Source organism: Tachypleus tridentatus, chromosome 9 (genome assembly GCF_004210375.1).
Source record: "Tachypleus tridentatus isolate NWPU-2018 chromosome 9, ASM421037v1, whole genome shotgun sequence".
NCBI lineage: Eukaryota > Metazoa > Arthropoda > Merostomata > Xiphosura > Limulidae > Tachypleus > Tachypleus tridentatus.
Genome location: NC_134833.1, coordinates 12,844,215 through 12,866,773, shown reverse-complemented (window position 1 = coordinate 12,866,773; position 22,559 = coordinate 12,844,215). Strand labels below are relative to the sequence as shown.

Here is a 22,559-nt window from a genome sequence, read left to right as displayed (position 1 = left end):
GCGACAAATAATTCTTTCTATGCTACAAACAATTGAAATATGTTCAACATTTTGTCTCCAACTTTATAATATCTCACAAGCATTGCAGAAAACAATCAGAATACAAAATGCCACGTATCTAGTTATCTATTAAAGTTAAAAACACATCCGAAAGCCTTAAAAACCAAAACAATAGAATATGAGAATCTTATGGTTGCCTTACGCCACTGATTGTCGATTAACACGTTGTTACAAAGCGCACAGAACGAGAACTAAACAGCCGAGAAAAACCACAAAAACAAATAAAGAAAGTTTATGTTTCGATTCTCAATATTCAACTAAAACGTTTCCAGAGAAGTGCAGCTCAGGGAAACGTCTTGAAGGATCTTATTTTATCTTTTAGATTGTTGGCAAACATTCTATTCTTGGAAACTCTTCATACATGGTAAAGTTGTGGGGAACGCTATGTATTTAAAAGGTTATGTTTACGTCCATAAGAGACTAGACACCAATATATACAGGTTCTCTATCTTTATTTTCTAAATATCGAATTTTAAATCGAATTATTTGAAACGTGAACTTAGAAGACATAAAGATAAAAACTGTTAAGCGCTTGTATCAAGAACTATAGTATATTCGTACAAGAACAAATAGAAACCACAATATGTTACTCGTTTAAATTTTCGTGCGTCGTTTAAAGTAAATTTGTATTTGAGTTTGTTTTCAAGCTCGTGGAGCCCCGGCATGGTCAGGTGGTGAGTGTACATTGTAGAAAGAGCTATTATGTAATAAAATAGGCTTTCCCGATAATTGCATTTCCAAATAATATATGACAATTTCATCTGGCTTTGGATGAGTGTATAAGCTGTAAATTCGGTGCCACACCTCGCAAATACATGGCTCTCTTCCCTCGCCACTAGGAGAAACGTACTGCACCTGCGCTGATAGGAGGCGGCGTTTCTTACACAGCGCGAGGCACATGTTCGGCGGGTGGTGTATTCACTGTTTGATTATACGGCAGAAGTACCATACATGAATGTTCTTCTTGTGTATGTCTCAATCATATAAGCTAACTGGTTTAAAACAGCAAAATGCGCAAGTTTAACGTTTTAAATATGTAGAACTTAACGCACGTGCTTGTGTTGTTTTGAAGGCAGACGCACGCGGATTCTTCGAAAAAAGTCTATCACAGCCGAAGTCAAGAGGTCTCGCACCCTTGCGACGGATTGATGGTGTAGTTCAGGTTTGTGTATAGCGTATTTGTTAAAGCTATCGTTAAAACGAATAATATCAAATAAAAGTGTACCGTTCCTGAAAAACTAGCTAAGATTCTGAAGAGACGAAATAAAGTAACTTAAAGACACGAACATTTGTAGGCAACTGACAACTAAATCAACTACAAACTTTATCTAATTACGACTTAGCAAAACATCTAACAGAACAAAATTTAAAATACGAACAATGCCAGCTATAATACTTAATACTAACCTATCAGTATTCAACATGAAGTAAACCACGCGGCCTTGACAAATACTTGTACTAATTTTACTACATTCATGTTTGTATAGAAAATTATGTTTTCTGTGCACACATTAAATTCAATAACACCAATCTGGAAAACGTCCATATCTGAATGTTGTATAATATTTAATGAATGCAAACGTTTTAATGGACCAATTGGTTGTCGTATAATATTTAATGAATCTAAGCATTTTATGGCACCAATTGGTTGTCGTACATTATTTAATAAATGTAAAAATTCTATTGAACCAACTGGATGTCGTAGAATATTTCATGAATGTAGGAGTTTTATTATATTTATTCTAACGTTTCGCGAAATTTAACAAACCAAACAGCGAGATTATGTAAATATAATCTAGTGACCCCACTACACATAAACATTACATTGGTATTAAGCACATTAACATGAAACAAACTCGAAAACCTTTATTTTACAGTTCAAGTGTAACCTTAATAAAAGTTTTACCATAAGTTTTACTCTACCAGTAACACTGTTCAAAGAGATGAGCTGTTTAAGGAAATATTTTTCTTCCAATACTAAACACTAATCTGTAGAATCAATGCCTCTTGATTCAAACACTTAACACTATTCTGTAGAATCAATGTCATCTTGATTCAAACACTTAACACTATTCTGTAGAACCAATGCCTCTTGATTCAAACACTTAACACTATTCTGTAGAACCAATGTCATCTTGATTCAAACACTCAACACTATTCTGTAGAACCAATAACATCTTGATTCAAACACTTAACACTATTCTGTAGAACCAATGCCATCTTCATACAAACACTTAACACTATTCTGTAGAACCACTGTCATCTTGATTCAAACACTCAACACTATTCTGTAGAACCAATGCCATCTTCATACAAACACTTAACACTATTCTGTAGAACCACTGTCATCTTGATTCAAACACTCAACACTATTCTGTAGAAACAATGTCAATTTCATACAAACACTTAACACTATTCTGTAAAACCACTGTCATCTTGATTCAAACACTCAACACTATTCTGTAGAACCAATGCCATCTTCATACAAACACTTAACACTATTCTGTAGAACCACTGTCATCTTGATTCAAACACTCAACACTATTCTGTAGAACCAATGTCACATTGATTCAAACACTTAACACTATTCTGTAGAAACAATGCCTCTTGATTCAAACACTTAACACTATTCTGTAGAACCAATGTCATCTTCATACAAACACTTAACACTATTCTGTAAAACCAATGTCATCTCGATTCAAACACTTAACACTATTCTGTAGAACCAATGTCATCTTGATTCAAACACTTAACACTATTCTGTAGAACCAATGTCATCTTGATTCAAACACTTAACACTATTCTGTAGAACCAATGTCATCTTGATTCAAACACTTAACACTAGTAGAACCAATGTCATCTTGATTCAAACACTTGACACTAGTAGAACCACTGTCATCTTGATTCAAACACTTGACACTATTCTGTAGAATCAATGTCATCTTGATTCAAACACTTAACACTATTCTGTAGAGCCAATGTCATCTTGATTCAAACACTTAACACTATTCTGTAGAACCAATGTCATCTTGATTCAAACACTCAACACTATTCTGTAGAACCAATGTCATCTTGATTCAAACACTTAACACTAGTAGAACCACTGTCATCTTGATTCAAACACTTAACACTATTCTGTAGAACCAATGTCATCTTGATTCAAACACTTAACACTAGTAGAACCACTGTCATCTTGATTCAAACACTTAACACTATTCTGTAGAACCAATGTCATCTTGATTCAAACACTTAACACTATTCTGAAGAACCAATGTCATCTTGATTCAAACACTTAACACTAATCTGTAGAACCAATGTCATCTTGATTCAAACATTTAACACTATTCTGTAGAACCACTGTCATCTTGATTCAAACACTAAACACTATTCTGTAGAACCAATGTCATCTTGATTCAAACACTCAACACTATTCTGTAGAACCAATGTCATCTTGATTCAAACACTTAACACTATTCTGTAGAACCAATGTCATCCTGATTCAAACACTTAACACTATTCTGTAAAACCAATGTCATCTTGATTCAAACACTTAACACTATTCTGAAGAACCAATGTCATCTTGATTCAAACACTTGACACTATTCTGTAGAACCACTGTCATCTTGATTCAAACACTTAACACTATTCTGTAGAACCACTGTCATCTTGATTCAAACACTTAACACTATTCTGTAGAACCACTGTCATCTTGATTCAAACACTTAACACTATTCTGTAGAACCAACGCCATCTTGATTCAAACACTTAACACTATTCTGTAGAACCAATGCCAACTTGATTCAAACACTTAACACTATTCTGTAGAATCACTGTTATCTTGATTCAAACACTTAACACTATTCTGTAGAACCAATGCCAACTTGATTAAAAAACTTAACACTATTCTGTACAACCAATGCCAACTTGATGCAAACACTTAACACTATTCTGTAGAATTAATGTCATCTTGATTCAAACACTTAACACTATTCTGTAGAACCAATGTCATCTTGATTCAAACACTTAACACCATTCTGTAGAACCAATGTTATCTTGATTCAAACACTTAACATTATTCTGTAGAACCACTGTCATCCTGATTCAAACACTTAACACTATTCTGTAGAACCAATGCCAACTTGATTCAAACACTTAAAACTATTCTGTAGAACCAATGCCATCTTGATTCAAACATTTAACACTATTCTGTAAAACCTATGGCATTGTAATTCAAACACTTAACACTATTCTGTAGAACCAATGTCATCTTGATTCAAACGCTTAATACTATTCTTTAAAACCAATGACATTTTCATTCAAATACTTAATACTATTTTGGAAAACCTATGGCATTTTGATTCAAACACTTAATACTATTCTGTAAACCAATGCCACCTTGATTCAAACACTTAACACTGTTCTGTAGGATCAATGCCATCCTGAGATGGTATGCCAATGAAACAAGTGTACTGAAGAACAAGGTTGTGCGTTTTAATTACACACTTTGTATGAAACGCACGCAAAACTGGTTGTTGTTAAAATGCGTAACTTCTGAAGAGTACCACTTTTGTGATCTGATTTATCTAACAGTGAAAAATAGTCTTTACTGTCAAACGTTAGCTGCATGCATGCCTCAGGATTGTTTAAACCAGCTTGAACGTTCTCAATCCTCAGGGTTGTTTAAACTAGGTTGAACGTTCTCAGTCCTCAGGGTTGTTTAAACCAGGTTGAACGTTCTCAATCCTCAGACTTGTTTAAACCAGGTTGAACGTTCTCAGTCCTCAGGGTTGTTTAAACTAGATTGAACATTCTCAGTCCTCAGGGATTGTTTAAACCAGCTTGAACGTTCTCAATCCTCAGGGTTGTTTAAACTAGGTTGAACGTTCTCAGTCCTCAGGGTTGTTTAAACCAGGTTGAACGTTCTCAATCCTCAGACTTGTTTAAACCAGGTTGAACGTTCTCAGTCCTCAGGGTTGTTTAAACTAGATTGAACATTCTCAGTCCTCAGGGTTGTTTAAACCAGGTTGAACGTTCTCAATCCTCAGGGTTGTTTAAACCTGGTTGAACGTTCTCAGTCCTCAGGGTTATTTAAACCAGGTTGTACGTTCTCAATCCTCAGACTTGTTTAAACCAGGTTGAACGTTCTCAGTCTTCAGGGTTGTTTAAGCCAGGTTAAACGTTCTCAATCCTCAGGGTTATTTAAACCAGGTTGAACGTTCTCAATCCTCAGGGTTATTTAAACCAGGTTGAACGTTGTCAGTCCTGAGAGATGTTTAAACCAGGTTGAACGTTCTCAGTCCCTCAGGCTTGTTTAAACTAGGTTGAACGTTCTCAGTCCTCAGGGTTGTTTAAACCAGGTTGAACGTTCTCAGTCCTCAAGCTTGTTTAAACCAGGTTGAACGTTCTCAGTCCTCAGGCTTGTTTAAACCAGGTTGAACGTTCTCAGTCCTGAGAGATGTTTAAACCAGGTTAAACGTTCTCAGTTCTCAGAGATGTTTAAACCTGGAAACCCAGATTTTAGCATTTTAAGCCTTCAGTGTTACCTGAGTTTATTAACGAGAAAAATTTTGTTATCCTTCTTGTGTTGCGGTCTCGATCAGACGCAAAAATACAAAACAAAAAATCCTTTGCAGCATTCCAAGCACTTCTGGTTTTGATATGCCGAATCTAAAATGTTTAATTTTGACCAAAAGTGAGGACATATACTAACCATACAGCATACATGCATGGAACAGAGACGGATAGATGTGGCTTTCTGATTTTCTTTTATAGCGTCTCTTTTGACGTTTCGGGACCCAGCGTGATCTGATGGTTAGGACGTTGGACTGACAATCTACTTGGTCTTTCAGTCGTGGAGACGTGTTATAATATGATAGGAAATGCCACTTCTTTATTAGCAAAGAAAAGGAACGGTTTGTATAAACACCGTTTATGTAGGTTTGTGATTTTGGCATTTCCAACTCAACTGGTACAAAAGCTTGATTGAAAAGTCCAACAACTGTACATTACATAAGGGAGTAGGTAGATCGCATAACAACGTACCTTGATAGGTCATCTTCAGGGTCCAAACGTTGTTCTTTGCTTTATTAGTAAAAGTGTTAATACCCATACCAGCCGTCCTGAGATGCATTATTACTTCAAGTGGGTTTCTCGTCATCACGAGATCTCATGACATCAATCCTAATGAATAATATATTCCTTTATAAATTGGCTGTCTTTAAAGTCATAAAGTTATAAGTTACTTTTATTTGTACACAAAAAATACTTTACTTTAGCAGATAACACTACATATAAAACTAATACGTGATCTCATACAATGTGAACGTAACATACAATGTGAATGTAACGTACATCAGTAGGTACTTAAGTATACGTCCCTTAAAATTCGTTACACAAAAACTGTTTAAAATGACGTCACTTTTATAGTTTCATTGTGCTGTTGTTTTTGTTTTTTTGCAACCCAATTGTAGATTATACTTAAAATTAATACAAAGACACTACTGAATGCTCATGATGTATTACGCATTTGGAGATTCAAATAAAATGTATTTTTTTAATATTGAAGTTTTATCCCAGTTTTATATTTTTATGAAGACGAATTTTCAACTTACTGTTTAATCAAAATCCATATAGAAAGAAAACTGATAACTCCAGTTATTAAATGTTTTAGTTTTGAGCTACGTTTCGTAGGTTCTAAGCCTACTCTATCAGCTTTATTCTATAAATAAACTTAAAATAAGAAAAAAAAAGTTAATGAACTGAAATCTATATAAAACCAGGAGAACTGTTTACAGTGTGCACGTACCACATTAAAAAAAATATCTAAGAACTGTCCCTCAGCGGCACAACATACACGTAACCCTAGAAACCTGGTTTCGATAGTCGCAGTGGGCACAGCACAGATGTCCTCTGTGCTTAAATACAAACAAATAAGCACGAAGAATTACTTCGGTTCTGTGTGTTTTGGAACTAATATTTATCTGATAACACGTTCTTTAAGAAACACATACATACATACATATATATACAGGTTACACTATATTCAAGAAAGTTATGATAAGTGTTATAGTAATTAAGTCAAGCATGCCAATGACATTTATGAAAAAAAGAGGAAAAGGTATATAGCCTGGCGCCAGAGGCGCCACAGCGCGGCGCAGCCGCACCTGATTAGGGGGGTCCGGGGTCATGCCCCCCCCCCCCGGGAAATTTAAAAAAAAAAGGATGCTATTTGGTATGATTTGGTGCAACCTGGGACATAATTTCTTTATGTTTTTGACATTGCAATGTTGGAAAAGTACACAATATATATCATATAAAATAACAAAAGGAAATTAAAAGACTAAATCAAACTAATAAAAACTATAACTTTCATTTACAGTTTTTATCAGATTGATTTATTCCTTTAATTTGCATTCATTTTTCAGAAGATATATCAAAATATCTAAAATTAACAAATAAAATAAAAAGTAAATAAATGAAATTTCAGATTGTTTATTTGCTATTTATTCAGTTTAATTTTTTTCTAAATCAAAATATATTAGTAATATGAGTTAATAAAGCCAAAATAACTCAGTAAATATTTCAAATACAAATCATTTCATTATTATCCTTTTGTCATCAATAACATCATCATCATCATCAACTACTGGTATGCTGCCAATTAAATGTTTTACAGTCATTGCCAATAACTACTTCTCTGCTGCATATATTCCATTAAAATTTCAAATTACTTAAAATTACTCTTTTGACTAATCATGACTACCTACAGTTCAAATTGTTCATCTATGCAATCTTGTCATTATACTACTGGTACCTTAATGTCAGTGAATTTTCCATTCTTTCACAAATTGACAATACAAACTAAAACAGCATATGAAGGAAAGCTATGACATTGCTTAAAAATTCAACTACTGATATGGTTCAATATTAAACTACTGATATCAGTGATATGCCTCAGAAATTAAAGTTTGTACAGTCACTGACATCAACAACTACTGCTCTGCTGCATGTATTCCATTAAAATTTCAAATTAAAATTACTCTACATGACTACCTACAGTAAAACTTGTTCATCTATACAATCTTGTCAGTTAATTACTGGTACCTCAATATCAGTATATTTTTCATTCTTTCACAATACAAACTGAAACAGCAAATCAAGGAAAGCTTTGACATTGCTTTAAAATAAAATTAATGATATGCTTTAAAATAAACCACTGGCACTGTATGCTGCAGATAATAATAAAATGTTTTTCAGTCACTGATATTAACTTCTGCTCTGCTGCATAAATTACAGTCAAATTTCAAATCACTTAATTTCCTTTAATCAATCTTGGCTACTTTCCTCTTTTTCGAGACAAGGGTTTCCAGTGCTCTCTTCCGAGCTTTTTCTCTCTTCTTCTCTGAATGGGCAGCTCTCTGTGCCTCTGCGGCTTTCTGGACTTTTTCTTTAGCCAAGGTGGCTGGGCCAGATTTCACAGAACCATAGGCCTCAAGCCTTTCTGCCCTTTTCTTCTGATTCTCCCTCAGCTTTGAGGTATACTTTGAAGCTGCTGATCTTATGTCCTTACACATTCTCTTGTCTACAGGATCAAAATGAACATCTTTCCTTTTAAACATTTCAATCGCTGTTGTTTCTTTGGAGCGTAGAGAATATTTTATCGTCTGGTATGCACACGATACCAGACCACGAGACCTGCAACGAGACGAAACGAGACTGCCTCCAAGATGGCGGTCAGATTTTTTTTTCTGCAATAAACATTGAAAAAATACGATTTCTCCTCAAAAACCACCTACCCGGCCCCCAAATCGCTCATATTTTCTCCTCGAATTTAGACAAATCTCGTGGGTGATCGCTGGCCGTTTGAAAACCGCGGAAATCCGCGTTTCAGCGGAAAAATGGCACGCATGTTAAGTTTTGGTCATATCACTACAACGGTTAACTTAAGAAAGAGGGCTTTGACACCAACACTGTTGACTGATATTAAGATATATCACACAATATTCGTTACGTTATACTTCTAATCGTTACATCCATCCGATCCCTCACGCACATATCGCCTTTCTTACAACAAACTTACATCGTTATAATCGATCCAGGGCTCGATTCCCTGTGGTGAGCAAAGCGCAGACAGTTTATTACGTAGTTCTGTGTTGTAACAAACAATCAAAAACGAAACTGATACAGGTTAAGAGATTAACACTTTTATTAGGACCTCAAGTAAACGTATATTAACTCATACTTAGTGGACCTAAAAATACAGTTCTCAGAATACACTGTTTCAAATTTCAGTTCTCTATCACATGGGAAAAAAAACTGTATTTTGTTTTCGAATGTTTTTTACTTCCTTGTTTAATTTTTTTAAACATTTTTGTTGCTTCATTGTGAGGATTATTTTTAATACAAAATTCATTGTGGTATTTCTGTGTGTCTCTTTGAATATTATTTATTTGAGAATAAATTAATTATTTACCAAAAATAACATTTTAGATAAATATATATAGCGTTGCAATATATATAATTTAATAATTAATCCTCATGTAGCGAATCCTCTGTTTCGTGTATAAATAATAAATTAAGTATTTCTTCTGCACGTAAGAACTTTTAGGTCACAGTACGTGAACATCAAAATACCAGTTATCTTATTCTATCAAACGAGGCTTAGTATGGCCAAGTGATTAGGGCACTCGACTTGCAATCGAGAGAAACGGGTTCGAATCCCCGTCATACCAAACATGCTCACCCTTTCAGCCATGGGGCGTTATAATGTGACGATAAATCCACTATTCGTTGGTAAAAGAGTAACCTAATAGTGGGTGGTGACGACTAGCTGTCTTCCCTCTAATCTTACACTGCTGAATTAGGGACGACTAGCACAGATAGCCCTCGTGCAGTTTTGCGCAAAATTCAAAACAAACAAACAATTCTACCAACATTTGTTTTTCAACATCATATTACAAAGTATATCAAAACAATGCCAACTCGTTCAATTTGTTTTATCTATGTACAAAATTCAAAATCTCTCTTTGTTTGCTAGCTTGTTTGTCCGCTGCGTTCACTATGCAGGTCACACTTCCCTAACATGAAGATGCGCAAAACGACAATATTTCGTTGATTTCTGAGTCCATCGTATGCTAGCCAAACCGATAACTTTATCATTAAGATATCCATTACAAGTATACATTTTAAGCAGACTTGACATTGTTTTGGTAAGTTTGGATTAACATTTACTTTATAATGTATTGAAAATTAAAATATCATGTGTGAAATCAGTAGGCCTAACCGATAAAATCAAATCATGTTTGTCATGAAACAAACGAGAGGAAAACGAATTAAGCTTAAACTGTAATACGTATTGTGTAAAATAAGATTCATGTCAAGTCAGCGAATGTACTTTATTCTACGTTTATTTTCCTTGGGTGGTTCAATAGGTGGAAGTGAATATTTTTCTTTTGATTTTGTTTGCAGTATATCTGATACACATCAATAAGTATAAGGTGTCACATTCATAAAAATACATTAAATTTACATTGAAGCAAAGTCAACGTAATATTAAATACATATTTCCGTTTAAAACTTTAATTTTTCAGGAGAGATGACGGATAATGGGGGATAGAGCTAGGCTTATCCTGTTCATCAGAACGGGTACTCATACGTGTACAAGATAACCTAAGTTATTTCCCATAAGGGTTTATTTATCCTCGTGTGTGGTTGTTTTTGCTTATAACAGAGCCACATCGGGCTATCTGCTGAGTCACCGACGGGACTCGAGCCCCTGATTTTAATTTTTCCTTGTCAGTAAATGAAAAGCAAAAAAAAACAAAACACATCGTTCATTATGAATCCCTGATTTAAAACAGGTTCGTAGTTTATTTCGAAAACTCAAATCTAAGGGTGTTTTTTGTCATAAATTCACGAAATATTCTTTCCTATCAAAGTATGAAACGATGAAATAGAGAAAGTGTGTTTGCTTTCTTTTAAACCCGGACAATACTGGATAACCCTGCTAGTAGGTTATATTTGAGAGTAGGTTATATATTATGTATATTCTGTTATACATAATGTTGAAAATGCTTTATTACAACGACGACTTTGAATATGCAATGATGTGACAACTTCAAACTGCGGTGGCACAAAATGTACCAGAACAATATTTTAACATTGTGTAGTTTTTTGTTGACGACAACTAAGTTGATAGCTTTTTGTGGAAGGTATTTAACAACTAATTCTTACGTTAAATGTTCATACACTCAAATAATAACTGTGTATTAATATTAAGGTTTAGAACTTACAAGATGGATTAGCAATTATATTTAATGGCATTAGAATATAAAGGAATATGGATAAGCTGGAGCACCAGGACTATCACGAAAGAGACTTGTGACAAGTCATAACTCAACTGTGTAAGCAAAATCCAGTGCTTATGAATTTTCACTTATTACAAAGCTGTTTCCGGAACGTATCAATTCAACCGTAGCATACCTCAAACACCTGGTGAAGGAAACATTTATTCATACCATTCCATACAAAGGTCCAGACGGTGAAGCAGTGCCAATGGATTTTTTGTGTAACTGGACTGTTAAAAAAGGTGCTAGAAAACTTCATCCTCGTATATTAGATGGATTATAGAAAGCTAGCAGAAAAACTAGATGAGCTTTGAATCTGACATCTTTACGAGGGAACCTTTTCCAATAGAAATTACATTACAGTGTTGTTTTTCAGATAGAGCATGAATGAACGTGGCGACATGAGCGATAACTACGTGGTGAAGCTCTATAATTAATTTCAACGTAACAAATTCAACGTCTGTACTCGTACAAAGAATAAATTATTTCGAACAGACGACGTTGAATATTCAGTTATTTAGCCAAGTCTAAGCACTGAAACATTATAAAACCATTACTAAAAACACGAAGATAAACTATTTATCAAATATCACGAGTTATATCATTTTATATACAAAAATATCCTTAACAGAATCGTTCTGATTTTGGTTTTATAATCAAGTCAGTGCAGGTAACGAGCTGCATTTTTTAAGTTTGTTTTCATTTGTAATTCTGTATTAATTGCATTTCTTTAATTCAAACGTTTTTCTTGTTGTTATTTTTGTGTAAAAATTATGAGTTAATTTTAAGTAAAGAAAGATTAAAAACACATTATGAGAGTTTAGGTCGCCAAAGACAGCTACTGAAATCGGTGGATTCAGCAGAGAACCTGAAGTAGCTCTGCTAAATGAAAACACACACACAGCTACTGAAATCGGTGGATTCAGCAGATAGCCTGAGGTGGCTCTGCTAAATGAAAACACACATATAGCTACTGAAATCGGTGGATTCAGCAGATAGACTGAGGTGGCTCTGCTAAATAAAAACACACATATAGCTACTGAAATCGGTGGATTCAGCAGAGAACCTGAGGTAGCTCTGTTAAATGAAAACACACACACAACTACTGAAATCGGTGGATTCAGCAGATAGCCTGAGGTGGCTCTGCTAAATGAAAACACACACACAGCTACTGAAATCGGTGGATTCAGCAGATAGCCTGAGGTGGCTCTGCTAAATGAAAACACACACATAGCTACTGAAATCGGTGGATTCAGCAGATAGCCTGAGGTGGCTCTGCTAAATGAAAACACACATATAGCTACTGAAATCGGTGGATTCAGCAGATAGCCTGAGGTAGCTCTGCTAAATGAAAACACACACACAACTACTGAAATCGGTGGATTCAGCAGATAGCCTGAGGTGGCTCTGCTAAATGAAAACACACATATAGCTACTGAAATCGGTGGATTCAGCAGATAGCCTGAGGTAGCTCTGCTAAATGAAAACACACACACAACTACTGAAATCGGTGGATTCAGCAGATAGCCTGAGATGGCTCTGCTAAATGAAAACACACATATAGCTACTGAAATCGGTGGATTCAGCAGATAGCCTGAGGTGGCTCTGCTAAATGAAAACACACATATAGCTACTGAAATCGGTGGATTCAGCAGATAGCCTGAGGTAGCTCTGCTAAATGAAAACACACATATAGCTACTGAAATCGGTGGATTCAGAAGATAGACTGAGGTGGCTCTGCTAAATGAAAACACACATATAGCTACTGAAATCGGTGGATTCAGCAGATAGACTGAGGTGGCTCTGCTAAATAAAAACACACATATAGCTACTAAATCGGTGGATTCAGCAGATAGCCTGAGGTAGCTCTGTTAAATGAAAACACACACACAGCTACTGAAATCGGTGGATTCAGCAGATAGCCTGAGGTGGCTCTGCTAAATGAAAACACACATATAGCTACTGAAATCGGTGGATTCAGCAGATAGCCTGAGGTAGCTCTGCTAAATGAAAACACACACACAGCTACTGAAATCGGTGGATTCAGCAGATAGCCTGAGGTGGCTCTGCTAAATGAAAACACACATATAGCTACTGAAATCGGTGGATTCAGCAGATAGACTGAGGTGGCTCTGCTAAATGAAAACACACATATAGCTACTGAAATCGGTGGATTCAGCAGATAGACTGAGGTGGCTCTGCTAAATGAAAACACACACATAGCTACTGAAATCGGTGGATTCAGCAGATAGACTGAGGTGGCTCTGCTAAATGAAAACACACACACAGCTACTGAAATCGGTGGATTCAGCAGATAGCCTGAGGTGGCTCTGCTAAATGAAAACACACATATAGCTACTGAAATCGGTGGATTCAGCAGATAGACTGAGGTGGCTCTGTTAAATGAAAACACACATATAGCTACTGAAATCGGTGGATTCAGCAGATAGCCTGAGGTGGCTCTAATAAATGAAAACACACACACAACTACTGAACTCAGTGGATTCAGCAGATAGCCTGAGGTGGCAGAAACCTTAAAGCATATGTTAGGATATGAAACAGTATTGATAAAGTAAAATGTGGAATAACTAAATAATCTCCACCAATTTCATCTAGTCTGTCTCTTTCTCTCTCGGCCCGGAATGGGCAGGTGGTTAAGACACTCGACACGTAATCTGAAACTCACGGGTTCGAATCCCCGTCACACCAAACATGCTCGCCCTTTCAGCCGTGAGGGCGATATAATGTGACGGTCAATCCCACTATTTGTTAGTAAAAGAGTAGTCCAAGAGTTTGCGGTGGATAATGATGACCAGCTGTCTTCCCTCTCGCCTTACACTACTAAATTACAGACGGCTAGCGCAGATAACCCTCGCGTAGCTTTGCACGAAATTCAAAACAAACCAGTTTCTTTGCCTTTAACACGCACATACCGATACATATTCTATTTTTTCATTAAATACAGGGTGGCCCGTAAGTCCCTACCCATCCATATATCTTATGTATCCAGTGTATATGTGTGCTGTCCCTCATTCTCGCTGCATAATATTAAGCACAATACGCTCTACAAGTGTAAATGGGCTTATATCGGCCATATTTCTCTGAAAAAACAAACAAATTTATAATACATGCGTATTTGAATATAACATATGGATGGGTAGGGACTTACGGGCCACCCTGTAGTTTTAAATATGCTTTTGTTTCCTCCAAAAGCAAGTAGTAGCACAAGTCATTAACACAGTATTTAGGCTATGTTTTATGTTCGATTTAGGAATTTTCAAGATGATTATGGTTACGCTTGAGTATACATAAAGTTTGTGTTCGAAATTCTTGTAACGTTGTGCCAAATCAAATATAACTTTTCTTTTCGAAATTCTAACAATGGTATGCAGAGAATACATACAAGTTTGTGTTAGAAGTTCCAACAATATTATGCCGGAGCATACATAAAGTTTGTGTTCGAAGTTCCAACAATATTATGCCGGAGCATACATAAAGTTTGGTTTCAAAATTCTAAAATAATATGCCAGAGCATACATAAAGTTTGGTTTCAAAATTCTAAAATTATATGCCAGAGCATACATAAAGTTTGGTTTCAAAATTCTAAAATAATATGCCAAAGCATACATAAAGTTTGGTTTCAAAATTCTAAAATAATATGCCAGAGCATACATAAAGTTTGGTTTCAAAATTCTAAAATAATATGCCAGAGCATACATAAAGTTTGGTTTCAAAATTCTAAAATAATATGCCAGAGCATACATAAAGTTTGGTTTCAAAATTCTAAAATAATATGCCAGAGCATACATAAAATTTGGTTTCAAAATTCTAAAATAATATGCCAGAGCATACATAAAGTTTGGTTTCAAAATTCTAAAATAATATGCCAGAGCATACATAAAGTTTGGTTTCAAAATTCTAAAATAATATGCCAGAGCATACATAAAGTTTGGTTTCAAAATTCTAAAATAATATGCCAGAGCATACATAAAGTTTGGTTTCAAAATTCTAAAATAATATGCCAGAGCATACATAAAGTTTGGTTTCAAAATTCTAAAATAATATGCCAGAGCATACATAAAGTTTGGTTTCAAAATTCTAAAATAATATGCCAGAGCATACATAACGTTTGTATTCGAAATTCTAACAATATTATACAGAGCGTACGTAAATTTTATTTTACAATGCCTGTAAAATAGTTACTGAAAGTTACAGAGAAATATGCAAGATAACTTTGGTTTCATAAACGTCAAATATAAATAATTATTCTCCATATATGATGTTTTCCATGGTTATCGCCCTGTTGTATATACTTGACTATATGACTTGTTACGTCATACATCAAGAAATACTAGTTTCCCTTTGGATATGAAATGAACACTTGTTAACAATAAATCAATAAGAAGGAACGCAAGTCTCTTACTGATCCAGAACCAATTCGTTGGTCTTTGATGGAAGGTAAATTACACTTCGTAAAACAGTGTTCCACATACCACTCTGCCTTTGAAACAGTTTTATCGTGCTTAGCCTGAAGGCTACGCTTACCCGGGATTTACTGTTTGTGACAGTAACTCCCATTAAAACACCTTTCCATGGCCCGACATGGCCAAGCGTGTTAAGGCGTGCGACTCGTAATCTGAGGGTCGCGGGTTCGCATCCCCGTCGCACAAAACATGCTCGCCCTCCCAGCCGTGGGGCGTTATAATGTGATGTTCAATCCCACTATTCGTTGGTAAAAGAGTAGCCCAAGAGTTGGCGGTGGGTGGTTATGACTAGCTGCCTTTCCTCTAGTCTTACACTGCTAAATTAGGGACGGCTAGCACAGATAACCCTCGAGTAGCTTTGTGCGAAATTCAAAAAAAACAACAAACAACATATTTCTATACGCCACCCTCACCCATTTCAATTAGACATCGACTTCCAAAACTACATTTCAGAAAACTAAATACATCTCGTGCATGAGTATTCAGCTAGATGGTTTCACGAGTTTATCGGAAGAGTGAATAACATCGGTTTCATTCCTAACGGTTTCTAGAAACACTACCAATCATTAGACTTTATCACAGTTTTTAACATCGTATGATATCAGGAGAGTCTTGCAAAAAGTAAAGTGCAGTATAACTATAATTATGAGGTTGTATGTTTAGAGGTAAGTGTATTTATAGGTTTGTACGTGTTAGCATAATCATAATAATGTACGTTTATATGATAGTATATAATTATAAGGTTGTATGTTTGCGTGTAAGTATAACATTGTACGTTTACTTGTTAATATAATTATAAGGTTGTACGTTTATAAGTAAGTGTCTTTATAACTTTGGACGTGCTGGCATGATTATAAGGTTGAACGTTTAGATGTAAAAAATATTTACGAGTTTGCATGTTTACTTGTTAATACAATTATAAGGTTGTGCGTTTACAGATAAGTATAATTATAAGGTTGTACGTACTAGTATAATCCTGAAGATGACGTAAAACCATGTTGAAACATGTAAGGTGATTTTTTACAATTGTAATTGGCTTAAATAAAAAAAAATTAATTGTTTGTTATAAACTGTTGTTCTGATATTTTAAATACATGAACTTTTTGGTTTTCAAATGGTAGTCAGTTACACTATTAATTTATAAACATGAGGGTAAAGTATTAGTCTGTCAGGATATGTGTTTAAATAGACTTAGAAACATTCGACGTTTGTTATCCTGACAACAAAATAGCATTAAGTGTACAGGTTTTATTTCCTAGAGGTAAGTAATGTCTTATTGTTCGAGCAGAACTGGACAGAAATTGTTCTCACCAAATAAGGTGTTCTCTTGTTTCCACAAAGTAACAATCAAACAAAGTCACCATCGTTATGGTCTGTAGTCGTCGGTTAACAATAGATAAGCCGAGACTCAGCCACAAACGAAATTTTTCCATCTGGTTAGATGTTTTTGTTTGTTTTTTTCCTATTTGTTCGTACGATTTCTGACTAAAAATAACTACTAGTAGTGGAGGACGAGTTCTACATATCAGATTTCTGTTTTGGCATCTTGCCAACGTAAGGACTTCAGCATAATCCACATATTGCATCAAATTGAGTTATTATTTGATTTTCTTTGTTATCATACTCAAAGTAAGTGTACAAACAAAATCACTGACGTAAAAGCAGTTTGGTACGTGAAAAATTTAAAACGTTAATTTGGCCAATAATTCTAGTTTTAACAAGAATTAGTCAAAAAAAACGCCATCAAATATTTGGTTGATATCTTTTACCAAGGAAAAGTGGGATTGAACATCACTTTACAACGCCCACAAGGTTGAGAAAGCAAAACATGCTCGATGAAAGCAACAGAGACTGCGACACGATTGCAAGCCCGCCTGACCATGCCGGGGCCCTGTGCAATCGACAATATTTGTGACTTCCATTAATTAGGTTTCTTAGAATGTATCAAGTTCACAACTAAAAACAAACTAAAAGAGCAGTAGTTCTGAGTTTAGTTTTATATTACAGTATAATTAAATAGTCATATTGTAAAAAAAAAAATGAACGTTTTTCTCCAACTGATATGATACGCACGAACAATATAAATCGATTAGAGCTTCGAACTACAGATGTCGTTCACGGCTGTAAATATATGAGCTTTTTAATAAGACGAATTAAACTAATGGGTTTGGACGTTGAACACTGGCGAGGCACCGAACACCAAAAAAAGGTTTAGTATATCTAGTAAGATACATTCCCTAAGTCTTCATAACAGGGTGGATTATCTAAAGAAGACAAAACAATGTTCTGTCAAAACGTGAAGTGTTTTGGACAGAAGTAAAACCACTTCATGTATGCTAAACACAAAACAGATAACACTAAACTATATAATGTATTAAACTCAAAACAGATAACATTAAAATATATAATGTATTAAACTCAAAACAGATAACACTAAATTATATAATATGATTAGCACAAAACAGATAACACTAAACTCTATAATACATGATAAACTAAAAACATCTCTCACACAGAGTTGTGTACCTTTATTAACGTAATGCTTAGTACAGTAACTGGAAACTGTCCCACAGTGTACGTGTTTTGTTTTAAGGATTGTGGCCAAGAAAATGGATATAAAACAACAACAACTCTGAAATAAGAAACATTTCCATCTATCCTAGATTTTTGTCTCTCAACTTAGAAACGTAAGTACTTAATCAGTTAAACGGGCCTATGATTTCCTTCCACAAAGCAGGATACGTAATTAGCATCTAATGATGTCATTAGGGATATCATAATAAAAGATAGAAGAGGAACATTAGCCAACGTTGTGCTTTATACAACTTTAATTTCCTTTACGGTTAGGTCTCAATTACCATTCAATGACACAAAACAGATAACATTAAACTACATCATGTGTAATCCACCAATAACGTTTGTTACGGACAATGCAACTGCAAGTATTTTGGTTTTGTTTCATCATTGTTAAGTGCTAAATTCCACGAGGGCTATCTGTGCTAGCCATCTATTTGTAAGACCAGAGAGAAGGCAGTTAGTTATCGCCACCCACCGCGAACTCTTGGGCTATTCTTTCAGCAACTAATAGTGGGATTGACCAAGACATTATAACGCCCACACGGGGCGAGCATGTAGACAGTAGACTTCATCGATGGCGAGAAATACATATAAAAGTTAACAACTTCAGCGTTGAATAAAAAAATTCAAATTTTCGGAATTAAAATAAGTATTTTTTTACTCTTCTGAATGGAAAGAAAAGATAATTCTATTATAAACCAATTTCCTGTGGTCGGCCTTGGTATTTTGGAAAACAAATTGGATTTTTAACTGCAAAATTTAGAAAAGTGGTTGTTAGAACATTGGTCACGCCCCCTACCATTCTTTCTTCTTATTAAGTTCTTGAAATCACGTGATAAAGTCATTTAAAAGAAAGGCATAAATAAACACACAGGCAGTTGCTACCGTCTCTATGATGGAAACTTATAATAAGTCTGTTTCGTGTCATTGCTGATATTACTTTAAACAGGTATGTACTGGTTTGTCTGTCATAATAACAGTCTGTGCTCCGTCAACCACGGAAAATTGAACCTCAAATTTCAGCGCTGTACTTATGTAGATTTACTACTGACCTATCGCGTGACGTAGCTTTTGATTTAAAATGTTATTAAATTTTTTAAATAATTTATGTCCAGTAATTTAAAGTAAATAAATATTAAATGCAAAAAAAAGAACATCTTTCGTTAAAATTACTAACACAATTTGTTCACTGGTAGACAAATCAGGGGATCTTTTAAACTTAGTCTAATCATTCTTATAATAAGTAAATATGTGTTCTGTCTTGTGAAAACCTTATGATTTCATGTCCCTCTATAGGACATGAGTAGGTTTAAGGGCTTACAACTGTAAAATATGAGGTTCAATTCCCTACGGTGCACTCAGCAGACAGTTCGATGTGGCTTTTTTCTCTAAAACAAACATAAAGCAATTTGTGGTAATATGTATAATGTTAAACAGAGAACTACAGAATGGATTATATGGGTTGTACTTATATCGAATACTGTAATTCATTTTTAATCACTCATGGGGGACCTTTTATGGGTTAACACACGTTTTACAAGAGTTACTACTGACTGACTCTGATGACATGATATCGATCGGTCTGGACAACCAAACGATTTGTTTGTCTGTAATTAAGCATAAAGCTACACAATGGACTACCTGTGCTCTGCCTACCAGTGTTATCGAAACCCGGATTCTTGAGGTATGAGTCCGCAGACGTTCCGCTGTGTGACTGGGGAACCAACTAAACGAAGGAAAACGATAATAATTTATGAAGTAACACATTAATTGGTTCATCGAATAGGTTTAATATATCGTATAAAATATGCTCACACTGATTCTAGGACAGGTCAAAACATTTGTTGGAATTACAATATTTAGCTTATGAAGTTTTATAAAGGCATATATATATATTATTTATAAATATCTTAGCATTTAAGTGTGCTCTATAGTGATATGGAATTTCTCACGGCGACTGTATCAAAGCGTTTCTGTTGTCTTTACTGTATGTTCATAATTATAAAATCACTACTAACTTTTGTACTTAATATAATTTAGTGATAAAGTACCTTTAAATGAGTTTATCATGGATATTACTTGCTATTCATATCCTGGAGAGTAAAGATATTTTAGAGAGGCTGATCTAATAAGTACTTGTTGGAAGTATAACACACCTTTCTCACCAACATTGACATGTTTACACTGGGTTTTACCATCGACAGTGGTTCTTTGAGTTTTGTCGTGTATACCACATGTTTACACTGGGTTTTACCATCGACAGTGGTTATTTGAGTTCTGTCGTGTATACCACATGTTTACACAGGGTTTTACAATCGACAGTGGTTCTTTGAGTTCTGTCGTGTATACCACATGTTTACACTGTGTTTTACCATCGACAGTGGTTCTTTGAGTTCTGTCGTGTATACCACATGTTTACACTGTGTTTTACCATCGACAGTGGCTCTTTGAGTTCTGTCGTGTATACCACATGTTTACACTGGGTTTTATCATCGACAGTGGTTCTTTGAGTTCTGTCGTGTATACCACATGTTTACACAGGGTTTTACCATCGACAGTGGTTCTTTGAGTTCTGTCGTGTATACCACATGTTTACACAGGGTTTTACCATCGACAGTGGCTCTTTGAGTTCTGTCGTGTATACCACATGTTTACACTGGGTTTTACCATCGACAGTGGTTCTTTGAGTTCTGTCGTGTATACCACATGTTTACACAGGGTTTTACCATCGACAGTGGTTCTTTGAGTTCTGTCGTGTATACCACATGTTTACACAGGGTTTTACCATCGACAGTGGTTCTTTGAGTTCTGTCGTGTATACCACATGTTTACACAGGGTTTTACCATCGACAGTGGTTCTTTGAGTTCTGTCGTGTATACCACATGTTTACACTACTTCCTGAAACACCTTCTAGGTGGTTCAAGAAATGGTTAAACATGACACATATACTACAGAACTCGAAGAAACATTCATGTTGGTTCAAAAACTCGTGTAAAGATGCCATATACACGATTTAACCTGAAGAAACACCATAAGTGATTAAAGAACTAGTGTATACAAATCATATACAAAACGGAATTATTAGGACTATTAAAGCCTATTAGTCAGTCAACTAACACTGATGTAATATGATATAATAGCTAAAAATGGTGTAACTTAAAAAGTAATATGCATCTTTCATAACATGGAGGTTTAATTTTCAGAAGATTTCTTTGGAGACAAGTATTTTAAAAATGGCTAAATATTTGTTTGGAAACAAGTATTTTACATTGGTTAAAGATTTATTTGGAGACAGATATTTCAGAAACGTCTAAAGATTGCTTGGGAACAAGTATTTCAGAAACGTCTAAAGATTGCTTGGGAACAAGTATTTCAGAAACGTCTAAAGATTGCTTGGGAACAAGTATTTCAGAAACGTCTAAAGATTGCTTGGGAACAAGTATTTCAGAAACGTCTAAAGATTGCTTGGGAACAAGTATTTCAGAAACGTCTAAAGATTGCTTGGGAACAAGTATTTCAGAAACGTCTAATGATTGCTTGGGAACAAGTATTTCAGAAACGTCTAAAGATTGCTTGGGAACAAGTATTTCAGAAACGTCTAAAGATTGCTTGGGAACAAGTATTTCAGAAACGTCTAAAGATTGCTTGGGAACAAGTATTTCAGAAATGCATAAGGAATTGTTTGCTTGACAATATTGTAGTTATCGAAAACTAACAAGAAAGAATGAACAAAAATACGAAACAAAAACAAGTTTTAACCACAGATAATTAAAACAAGTTTCAACCAGAGCTAACAAAAACAAGTTTCAACCAGAACTAACAAAAACAAGTTTCAACCAGAGCTAACAAAATAAGGTTCAACCAGAACTAACAAAAACAAGTTTCAACCAGAGCTAACAAAAACAAGTTTCAACCAGAGCTAACAACAACAAGTTTCAACCAGAGCTAACAAAAACAAGTTTCAACCAGAGCTAACAAAATAATGTTCAACCAGAACTAACAAAACAAGTTCCAATCAGACCTAACAAAAACAGGTTACCATCAGAGCAAACAAAAACAAGTTTCAACCAGAGCTAAGAAAGTAAGGTCCAA

The 22,559-nt window shown here is 35.0% G+C and overlaps 1 protein-coding gene across 1 annotated transcript in view; it reads left to right on the top strand.

The window, feature by feature from the left end:
* The first annotated feature begins 1,073 nt into the window (after nucleotides 1-1,073).
* The window catches only part of LOC143224764 (transmembrane protein 114-like), a 126,531-nt gene continuing 105,045 nt past the window's right edge, over nucleotides 1,074-22,559 (top strand). Inside the window, exon 1 of the mRNA XM_076453038.1 lies at nucleotides 1,074-1,222. The gene's annotated coding sequence lies outside the window, so the exon portion shown is untranslated. The remainder of the gene's footprint in view (nucleotides 1,223-22,559) is intronic.